Here is a 10,250-nt window from a genome sequence, read left to right as displayed (position 1 = left end):
TCTCTCTCTCTCTCTCACACACACACACACACACACACACACACACACATTTACCATTTTGTTTACTGCATTTTCTTTCTTCTATGAGGAGGAGAGAGAGAGAGGGTAATATGACTCTCCTTATTTACTAAGCATGAAGCAACAAATCTAGCTCCATCAAATAGATTCCATTCTCTAATTTTCGTGGATAGCATGCATTCTACGTAATGCAATGGTGAACTCCTCCCTTGGACTCGGCACTTAACTCCTATACATTGTCCTCATTCAACAAGTGTTGCACTCCTCTACTACTCGTAGCCATGGTGGATAATTCTTGCTAATCAATTGGCTTAATTGAGGTTTAAAGCGTATGCATGACTAAAATCCTTCGAGCTCCTGTCATTTTTAGCATATGGCTTAATCGCCCGTCCAGAAGGGGATGAGATTTCACGGTGGTTCGTCTCGCATCAAATGTTGCATAACATGATGATTGCCATCGAAGATCAATGCTTTACTATGTAAGAAGAACGATGCTCATGTCAACATGCAAAGATGGAGAATGTGGACATAGCCCGGGACATAGCTCGAGAGCAAGAAGAGGGACATCCTTCCCACGAGGAGAGAATCCCCCCCCCCCCCCCCCCAAAGCTAGGACATACCACCGAGCTCAAATGGCTTAAGTGTGTATTTTACAGAACCTTTTGAAAAAACACACGTGTCCATTTGGTACCCTCAAGAGTACATGACAAGGGGTGAGGGGATCAAGGGTTGGGAACTAGCCCGTGGCGGAGGGAGGCCATCCACGTGGGCAATGGAAAGACTTGTTATTCAAGACGGAGCAATCATCATAGATGTCGCCTTGTTTCAGCAATTGCTGCAGATGTATGAATTAAGCAAATTTACAACCTTCCCAGGGTGGATATTAGATAAGAGTGCACCAATTCATTGGCCATATAAGTTGCTACTTTTCTTGACCATAAGCAGGCTCAATTCGGTCGCTTACATCTTTGACTATTGCTTCTCTATGCATCCATTAATTGGAAATCCTACTACTAGCTAACATTCTGATGGATGCTACAAGATGGTAGGGGAGAGTCTGACTTTTGAGCATTACTTTTTTTCCAACATCAACTCGGGGAAGGTAGGGAGAAACTATACACACATTATGTATTTACAACTGTACATTGTACGTAGCTGTACATTACACTCTCGAGCCGGGAAGGTACTAGGGAGAAACTTTACATATATTATGTATTTACAACTGTACATTGTTGTACATTACACTCTCCGAGGGAAACCGCGGGAACCACCCCCCCAATAGGGGAGGAGATGACACCCAAGAGTACTTATTCATGCGCACGGCGCACAGGCAATGATGACGGCGCGAGCAAGCTTGATGAGGTTCAGATACGAGGAGCCATGTGGAGCGGACACCGCTTGCCCAAGAGTCGACTTCATCGCCAAAGCATTGCGGCGAAGAGTTCGCCCTCTCTCTCCGTGCAGCACTTCCTTCACGCAGCAAGCGACACGGGAACTCAGAGGAATGTTTTGATGGGACATTGGGGATGATAAGGGAATGGCTACTCCCCACTCCTGGCTCAGCAAGCGCAGGTTCGTGTTCTGGTCAGAGATCTTGCAAAATCTCCCGATCATGGGGATGCCCGCATACAAAGCCTCTAGCGACGACGCCATCCCACAGTGCGTGAGGAAACATCCCAGTGAAGGATGGGCAAGCACGGCCGTTTGCGGTGCCCAGCTAATCACACGTCCTCTCTCTCTGTTTCTCTACAGAAAGCCATCAGGTAACGCGGACATGAGATCCACCTGCACATTCTTGCCATCACCCTCCCTTGGTGGTTGTCGAAGCACCCACAAAAATGGCTGTCCGGATGCTTCCAGTCCCAACGCCATCTCTTGTACCTCCTCCCCCGTAAATACTATGCTCCCCAACGCCACGTACACCACGGACGCAAGAGACGCACGTTCAACCACTCCAAACATTCCGTCGTGGAGCAGTCATTGGCCGGCCCGGCCACGGTGCAGCTTAAGTGGCATGCCTTGGGCGCGTCTAGCTCCAGGCTAGACATAGAGCCCAGAGTATACACAATCAAACCCACCTTCGCGACCAAACTCCGCACTACCTCTGGCTCCAGCTCATACTCCGTGTTGATAATTGCTCCCGCAGCTCTCTTCATCCCCTTCATTATCTCAAACAGAAACTCCAATTGCTGGAGGTCTCTTGAACGAAAGTCATTTGGTACATCGCGAAGCCTGAACAGCTTCGGCAGGCCCGGAATGAAATCCACTAACTCGATCTCCATCTCTACAGGAGATCAACAATAGTTACAAGCGAACACAAACAATCCACACGAAGTGAAATGGCAATACGTATTAGTAATTAGATGGACACTAGAACCAGTAAGGAAGGCCAGATGCATGCATGTGAGTGCGTGTGCGCCTTCGACGTATGGACTAAGTGGTACCTGGTCAGTAGGGAAGAAGACCCCTTGCGTAAAGGGCTGGAGTGTAGGACAGCACCAAAGGAATGATAGCAGGAAAGGTGCAGATGTGGAAGCGAGGAATGTGGAGGCGGTCAGCGATGTCCTGCGACCATGGAAAGAGGATGTCGGACATGAGGCAGGAGGACCGCGGCTGAAGTCGCAGCATGAGCTCCTCCAAACCTGGTTCAAGATGTTGCAAGGACTGCTGGTAGCACACATCATCTTGCTTACTAGAGCCTGCATGCAGAGGAGAGAGTAGCGATCAGTTTACAATAAGTGTAAAACTTACCTAAATACCTGCTTATATACCAGCTTCTGCTGAGTCAGGAATAGCCACAATGTCGAAGTGAGGAGTCCGATCTTCCGACGCTATGCTTGCGACTCTGGCGTATCGCGTAGCCGTGAGTACACCCGTTACTTGTATTCCGACCCTTGTTAATGCCCGCCCCAGTGCAAATGATGGCGTGACATGTCCATGCTCATCGTATGGAAAGATCACCACATGAGGTCTGTTACCCTGCGCTACCATGCCTAGCTGTGTTGGCTTGGCTCTCCCTAGCGCACGCGTGCTCTTTCAACGCGTCGTTTGTCAGGTGAACTAGGTTTTCATTTATCAGCGACCCTAGCAAGGACGTCAGCTAGAATGGCTCACGCGTGTATTTCACAGAACCTTTTGAAAACACACATGTCCATTGGATTACCTTGCCAGCAGAGAGCCGGCCTTTAGTGTATTTTTAATTTTAGTTCAAAGGACAAAACTTACAAATTTTCGGTCAGTTTTTACTCTAGAGGGTCACCCACTCTACAATTTGACTCCCCTTGTTAGGTGGGATCGATGGTCCACGATCTCTAAAATGATGTGGACCGTTCGTTTATTCCCAAGAATAAAAAGATTTCATTCAATCTAGCCCCCCAACTTGGCCCCGCCACCATCCACACTAGAGGTATTGACTCTCCCATTAAGCTATTACGTGCCACTTGAAATGAGGGTGAGAACATAGTAAAATATGGCAAAAGTGATGAGGTGGGGATCATTAGGTGTTCACTTGGAGATTACTTTGGAATGGTTGGGGTCACACGGTGATCACTTTGGAATAGGTAGGTTTACAAGGTGATCGCATCTCGATTGGGAATCACACGGGGATCACTTGATGATGTTCACATTGAGTTTCCTTGGGGTTCATTTTGATTGTGATCACATGACGATCACTTGGGGATTAAACCGCCATTGGATGGCGCAAAACCAATCCCGTTATCGCCAATTAATAGGGACCATTGATCCCACGTGATACGAGGGGTGTCAAATAATCACAAGGGTGGGTCACCTTGATGAAGGCCAGCCGAATTTGAAGGACTTTAGTGTAAAAACCAATAAAACCCCTAACATTTTCACTGAAAACCAAGAGATTCCCAATGCTCTTTCTTTTTTCATTGGTTGTTAAAAATGTTTTGGGTGAACACTGATTGGGTACCCTTAGGACTAAATGACAGGTTGTGAAGAGATCAAGGGGTTGGAAACTGGCCTAGGCGGAGGGAGGACATCCATGTGGGCGATGGGATTGAACTAAACCTAGACAAGTAGGATGGCATGGGCTCCAGGACAGTGCCAAAGTGGCGAAAAACTAAACCCGCGCAAGGTCGACCGCATGACCAATGCAACTTGAGGAGGGGGGACGGGTCTTCTATATTGCATGCGGTAATGGGTTGGGGGTGGGGTGGGGGTACCATCATGCACAAGAACTAAGGCATCTCTTGTAGCCATTTCCTTGTTTTGTGCTGCGAGAGTTCCATCGTCGAGCTTGTGAGGTCCCTTTGTTGGGCTTTCGTATGCCTTGTTTTTGTTGTGAAATCGTGAAGCCAGAGCTTTCTCTCATTCAAGAAGTAAGGAGAAGAAGGCAAGGCTCGACCTCATTCTAAGGTTGCTTGGTTTAGTTAGTTCTCTCTCTCTCTCTCTCTCTCTCTCTCTCACACACACACACACACACACACACACACTTTTACCATTTTGTTTACTGCATTTTCTTTCTTCTATGAGGAAGAGAGAGAGAGAGGGTAATATGACTCTCCTTATTTACTAAGCATGAAGCAACAAATCTAGCTCCATCAAATAGATTCCATTCTCTAATTTTCGTGGATAGCATGCATTCTACGTAATGCAATGGTGAACTCCTCCCTTGGACTCGGCACTTAACTCCTATACATTGTCCTCATCCAACAAGTGTTGCACTCCTCTACTACTCGTAGCCATGGTGGATAATTCTTGCTAATCAATTGGCTTAATTGAGGTTTAAAGCGTATGCATGACTAAAATCCTTCGAGCTCCTGTCATTTTTAGCATATGGCTTAATCGCCCGTCCAGAAGGGGATGAGATTTCACGGTGGTTCGTCTCGCATCAAATGTTGCATAACATGATGATTGCCATCGAAGATCAATGCTTTACTATGTAAGAAGAACGATGCTCGTGTCAACATGGAAAGATGGAGAATGTGGACATAGCCTGGGACATAGCTCGAGAGCAAGAAGAGGGACATCCGTCCCACGAGGAGAGAATCCCCCCCCCCCCAAGCTAGGACATACCACCGAGCTCAAATGGCTCAAGTGTGTATTTTACAGAACCTTTTGAAAAAACACACGTGTCCATTTGGTACCCTCAGGAGTAAATGACGGGGGGTGAGGGGATCAAGGGTTGGGAACTAGCCCGTGGCGGAGGGAGGCCATCCACGTGGGCAATGGAATTGAAGTAAACCTGGAGAAGAGGGTTCACATGGGCTCGAGTTCAGTGCCAGGATGACAAAAAACTAAACTCGAGTAGGGTTAAGTGCATGGTCAGCCTGGGGGGGGGCATTCCTTCTGATTTGCATGTAGTAATGAGTTGGGGACTCGAGGTTTTTTTTTTTTGGGGGGGGGGGGGGGGGGGGGGGGGGGGGGGGGGGGGGGGGTGGGGGTACCATCATGCACGAGAAGTAAGGCATCTCTCATAGCAGTTTCTTTATTTTGTGATGCGCTCATAGCTCTATATCTAAGCTTGTGAGGTCCCATTGTTGGGCCTTCGTATGCCTCATTTTTGCTGTGAAATCCTGAATCCAAATCTTATCTCTCGTTTAAGAAGCAATGAGAAGAAGGCAAGCGCTCAACCTCATTACTAAGGTGACTTGGTTCATGAATGATCCCTCTCTCTCTCTCTCTCTCTCTCTCTCTCTCTCTCTCTCTCTCTCCCCACAACACACACAACTTGTGTGTGTGTGTGTTGTGGAGAGAGAGAGAGAGAGGGAGAGAGGGAGAGAGTAATATGACTCTCCTTGTTTACTAAGCATGAAGCAACAAATCTGGTCGCATCAAATAGATATCATTCTTTGATTGTGGTTAACATGTTGCATGCTACATAAAACATGGTGACCTCGTCCCTTTGACCCAACAATTAGTTCATGTCCATTGTCCTCATCAACAAGTGTTGCACTCCTCAACCACTCATAGCATGGTGGGTAATTCTTGCTAATCTATTGGCTTAATGCTTGTGGTTTAAAGCATATGTATGACTAAAATCCTTGAAGTTCCTCTCATTTTTAGCATATGGCTTGATTGCTCGCCCAAAAGAGGAAGAGATTTCATGGTGGTTCCTCTCGCATCATGCGTGGCATCGAATGATGATTATTGCCATCGAAGATCAATGCTTTTCTATGTGAGAAGAGCGATGCACATGTCAAGATGCAAAGATGGAGAATGTACGTGGACATAGCTTGAGATCAAGAAGAGGGATCTCCTTCCCATGATGAGATCTTTACACCCCCCCCCCCCCCTCTCCTAGATAGGACGTACCACTGAGCTCAAATGGCTCACGTGTGTATTTCAGAGAACCTTTTTGGAACACAAATGTGTCCATTGGGTACCCTCAAAACTAAATGACGGGGGATGAGGGGATCAAGGGTTGGGAATTGGTCCATGGTGGAGGGAGGCCATCCAAGCCATTCATGTGGGCAATGGCATGGGCTCCAGGTCAGCTCTAAGGTGGCAAAAAGCTAAACCGAGGTGCATGGTCAGCTACATGGCCAACCTGTGGAGAGGGGAATGGGCCTTATAATTTGCACGTGGTAATCAACTAGGGGTACCTGAGGTGGGGGTACCATCATGCACGAGAAGTAAGGCATCTCTCATAGCAATTTCTTTGTTTTGTGTTGTAAGAGTCCATAGCCGAGCTTGTGAGGTCCCACTGTTGGGCTTTCATATGCCTCTTTTTTGTTATGAAATCGTGAAGCCTGAGCCTTTCTCTCATTCAAGAATCAAGAATAAGAAGGAAAGCACTCAACCTTATTACTAAGGTGACTTGGTTCAGTGATCTCTCTCTCTCTCTCTCTCTCTCTCTCTCTCTCTCTCTCTCTCTCTCTCTCTCTCACACACACACACACACACACACACACACTTACCATTTTGTTTCTTGCATTTTCTTAAATTTTCTTTCTTCTATGATGAAGATAGAGAGAGAGTAATACGATTCTTCTTATTTACTAAGAATGAAGCAAAAAATTTGGCTTCATCAAATAGATTTCATTCTCTGATTGTGGTGGACATCATGCATGCTATGTAATGCCATTGTTACCTCCTCCCTTTGAGCTTGCAATTAGCTCATGTCCATTGTTCTCATCAACAAGTGTTGCACTCCTCAACCACTTGTAGACATGGTGGATAATTTTTGCTAATCAATTGCCTTAATCCTTGCAGCTTAAAGCGTGTGTATGACTAAAATCCTTGAAGTTCCTCTCATTTTTAGTGTATGGTTCAATTACCCCTAGGTAGGTGACCGAGACTAGTCCTTGAGGATAGGGATTCTCTGGCTTGCCAGAGTCTGGTTTTACATTTAGATAGGATCAGAGGGTGGAGGACTCTCTAGGTCTTAAGGAGGAGTCTAGGGAGCGAGTGTCTGGCCTAGATCCTTCGATTTAGGTAGACTTAGGTAGTTTTAGGTATTAGTTGAGTTGTGGTGTAGAGAGTAGGAGTTGGAGTGGTAGAAGCGGTGAAAGGAGAGCTTGAGAGCCCGGAGAGGCCAGGAAGCAACTGAGACACCATTATCGCCATTTCACATAATAAGTAGGAGTAGAGTAAGTAGGACATCATGATTTATGATGTGGAGCACTTCATGCATGTTATACTTGCTGTTAGGTTCATCACAAGGTTGTAAAAGATGCAAAAGAGTGGTTGAAAGTTGAAGTGAAGTTCAAAAGTTGTTGTGAGTGTTTCTGAGAGAGCTGCAGAGCATCAGGAGCATTTTTGTCAGGAAAAAATTAAATTTTAAGTTAGGAAACATCTTACACGTAGGATGTCTACAGGGTGGTCTAGTGGAAATTTTGAAATTTTGAGTTGACCAGTGTGTTCAAAAGGTAGGTTTTACCCTATTTTCACCTGGAAAGTGGAAATTTGACCATATCTTGACAGGATAAGGCAAGATAGACAGAAATTGCCAGACATCCTACCCAAATTGTGCCAAGTCATTATTTTAAGACCAAAACTATAGGGTGGCTGCATGAGCATGATCTGCATGATTTATTGAGTGCCTGAGAAGGGTTTCATCTCAATTGGGTGAGAAAATTGGGTTTTAAGTAGACTTTAGCATTTTTGACTGAAAAGGGCTAGGATAGCTAAAATTGGGGTCTTTTGAGATCCAAACCAAAATCTAAGCATAGCACTGGGTTGCTGACATCAAAGGGAAGCTATGGCTCATGTTTGGGGTCAAGCAGGCCATATTGACATCCTACGTGTAGGATGTGTTCTGTGTGATTTAGCACTCAAAACCTAGCTTTGAGCATACCAAAGTGATCACCACCTTGAGAGGAGTCTGTAATTTGCATTTGAAGCTATTTTGATCAGTTAGACATGCTACGTGTAGAATGTCTAATGCATGAAATTGAAGCCAAAAGTTGATTGTGGGCACAACAAGGTGTTGTATAGCGTGATACAAGCTTCCTAGTCAATTTTGGCCCAATTTGGAGTTGATTTGACTGGTCAGACCAACATCAGGCTTCTCGAACAGATTTTTGATCCATTGACCAGCTTGTAGGTGTCCAAATCAAAAAGTAAAAACAACTGTGGACTCAGCACATCAAGGGGAATCTACAGTGCAAAAACCATGCAAAACAGAGCAAGAGATATCCTACACGTAGGATGTTTACAGGGGATTAGTGAAGAGAAAATTTGACTGAGGAGATTGGGTGATGTTCCAGTTGACTTAAGAGTTCCAGAACTTCTCTCAGAAGTGAATTTGGACCTTGTTTGACCTTTTGACGAAGCAAAGAAGAAATTAAGACTTTCCATGTAAATTGACCAACATCCAAGGGAAGTACAGTTCCAGATTAATAGACCTAATCCAGAACATCCGAAGTGTATAAAATACAGTAGTGGTTGGGGTCAACCCTCTAGTTACACCAATCATTACTAAGACCACCTCTAGCGATTAAATGATTTGATTCGATTGCCGAAATTAAACGCTTGTGTAGAGGTATATTCAACGGCAAAGCAAGAAGTTGTGTGGAAACTGATCCTTTGCCAGGTGAGTGGTTGGATTTGTGTTAAATTGCATTGCTAAGTTTGATGAATTTAAGATCAAGAAGACACATTCTTAGAGACCAAAATGTGGCAGGAGATCGGGGTAGCTTAGTGTCCACAGAATGGAGTGTAACTCAGACAAGGCTAAATCCACTAGCACCAATTATTGAGGAGGGTAGTGATACTGACACTTCATCAGAAAAGTCCTTCTTCATGATGGGTAGTCAACAGCCAGGAGGTTTCTCAAATTAAGGACCAATGCTAGGAGGAAGCACCTCCCTAAATCCTTTGAACGACTCCAAGTTCACTATAATCTTCTTAGAAGGAACAAACTCGAGGGGAGCCCTAGTTTATTTTGACTATCGAGGACGCAACTGTATTTGTATTGAAGAAAGGCCTGCTCAGAGACTAGAGATAATTCGAGTCTATGATGATGGAGATAGATTCCGAGACGAAAAGGGGAACCACTATCTGATAGTTAGTAACCCTGAGGATTACAATAGATATGGAGATAACGTGAAAAAAGGAAAAATGGTTTCAGAACTCAAGAACCGCCTCCAAACATTGATCGACCCGGAGCTCTTTTTATGTATGATACAAAAACAACCAGGGTCTCAACCTATAATGAGAATGTGGGGATTTACAAGCATGAGAGAGAGGGAATAGTCTCTTACTTTCGTTGCAAAGAACCCTACCCAAACGAATTAATCAAAGACAAGGTTCTTTACTTATTCTCTTATGAAATTTCTATGGGGAAGGATATCGTTTTGTTGATAGGTACGAGCGAGAATACAAACGTATTCTCCCAGAGGAGGTAGAAAAAGCAACAGTTCCAGAAACATCAACATATACCCCCGAAGAAGTGCCAAGGGTTTCCTACACCCCTAGCAAATCGACAAATCCATTTTTAGAAGAGTATGATGCGACCTCACATTCTACCCGACAACAGACATTCAACTACCAAAACCAACCAGCAACTCAGCCATCGTTGGAGGCATGGCTTCGACAGAGTGCAACATTAGAACAAGACCAAAATCGAGATGGTTATCCAGCCGCACGAGGGGTAAGGGATTTACAAGAACCACCACTCTATTCATGGTATCAAGGCGAGAGTAAACCAAAAACTCAAGGCTCAACAGAGCTTGGAAGACCACCCATAGAACGAGTCCGAAGAGATGAACCATCTCTTGCAAAAACCGTCAAAAATTACGGCTTAGGAGCACCATTGGGAGAGG

At 45.2% G+C, this 10,250-nt stretch overlaps 1 pseudogene across 1 annotated transcript; it reads right to left on the bottom strand.

Annotated features, from left to right (window-relative positions):
• Window positions 1-740: 740 nt before the first annotated feature.
• Window positions 741-3,106, bottom strand: LOC147448141 (UDP-glycosyltransferase 85A7-like; annotated as a pseudogene). Its single transcript, XR_015189742.1, has 3 exons — window positions 2,790-3,106; window positions 2,463-2,717; window positions 741-2,302 (listed from the first exon to the last, which is right to left on the bottom strand). The product of XR_015189742.1 is annotated as a UDP-glycosyltransferase 85A7-like (transcript).
• Between the last annotated feature and the right edge of the window lie 7,144 nt (window positions 3,107-10,250).

Source organism: Adiantum capillus-veneris, chromosome 11 (assembly GCF_014529385.1).
Source record: "Adiantum capillus-veneris isolate H3 chromosome 11, ASM1452938v2, whole genome shotgun sequence".
NCBI lineage: Eukaryota > Viridiplantae > Streptophyta > Polypodiopsida > Polypodiales > Pteridaceae > Adiantum > Adiantum capillus-veneris.
This window is presented reverse-complemented; position numbering and strand designations above follow the sequence as displayed.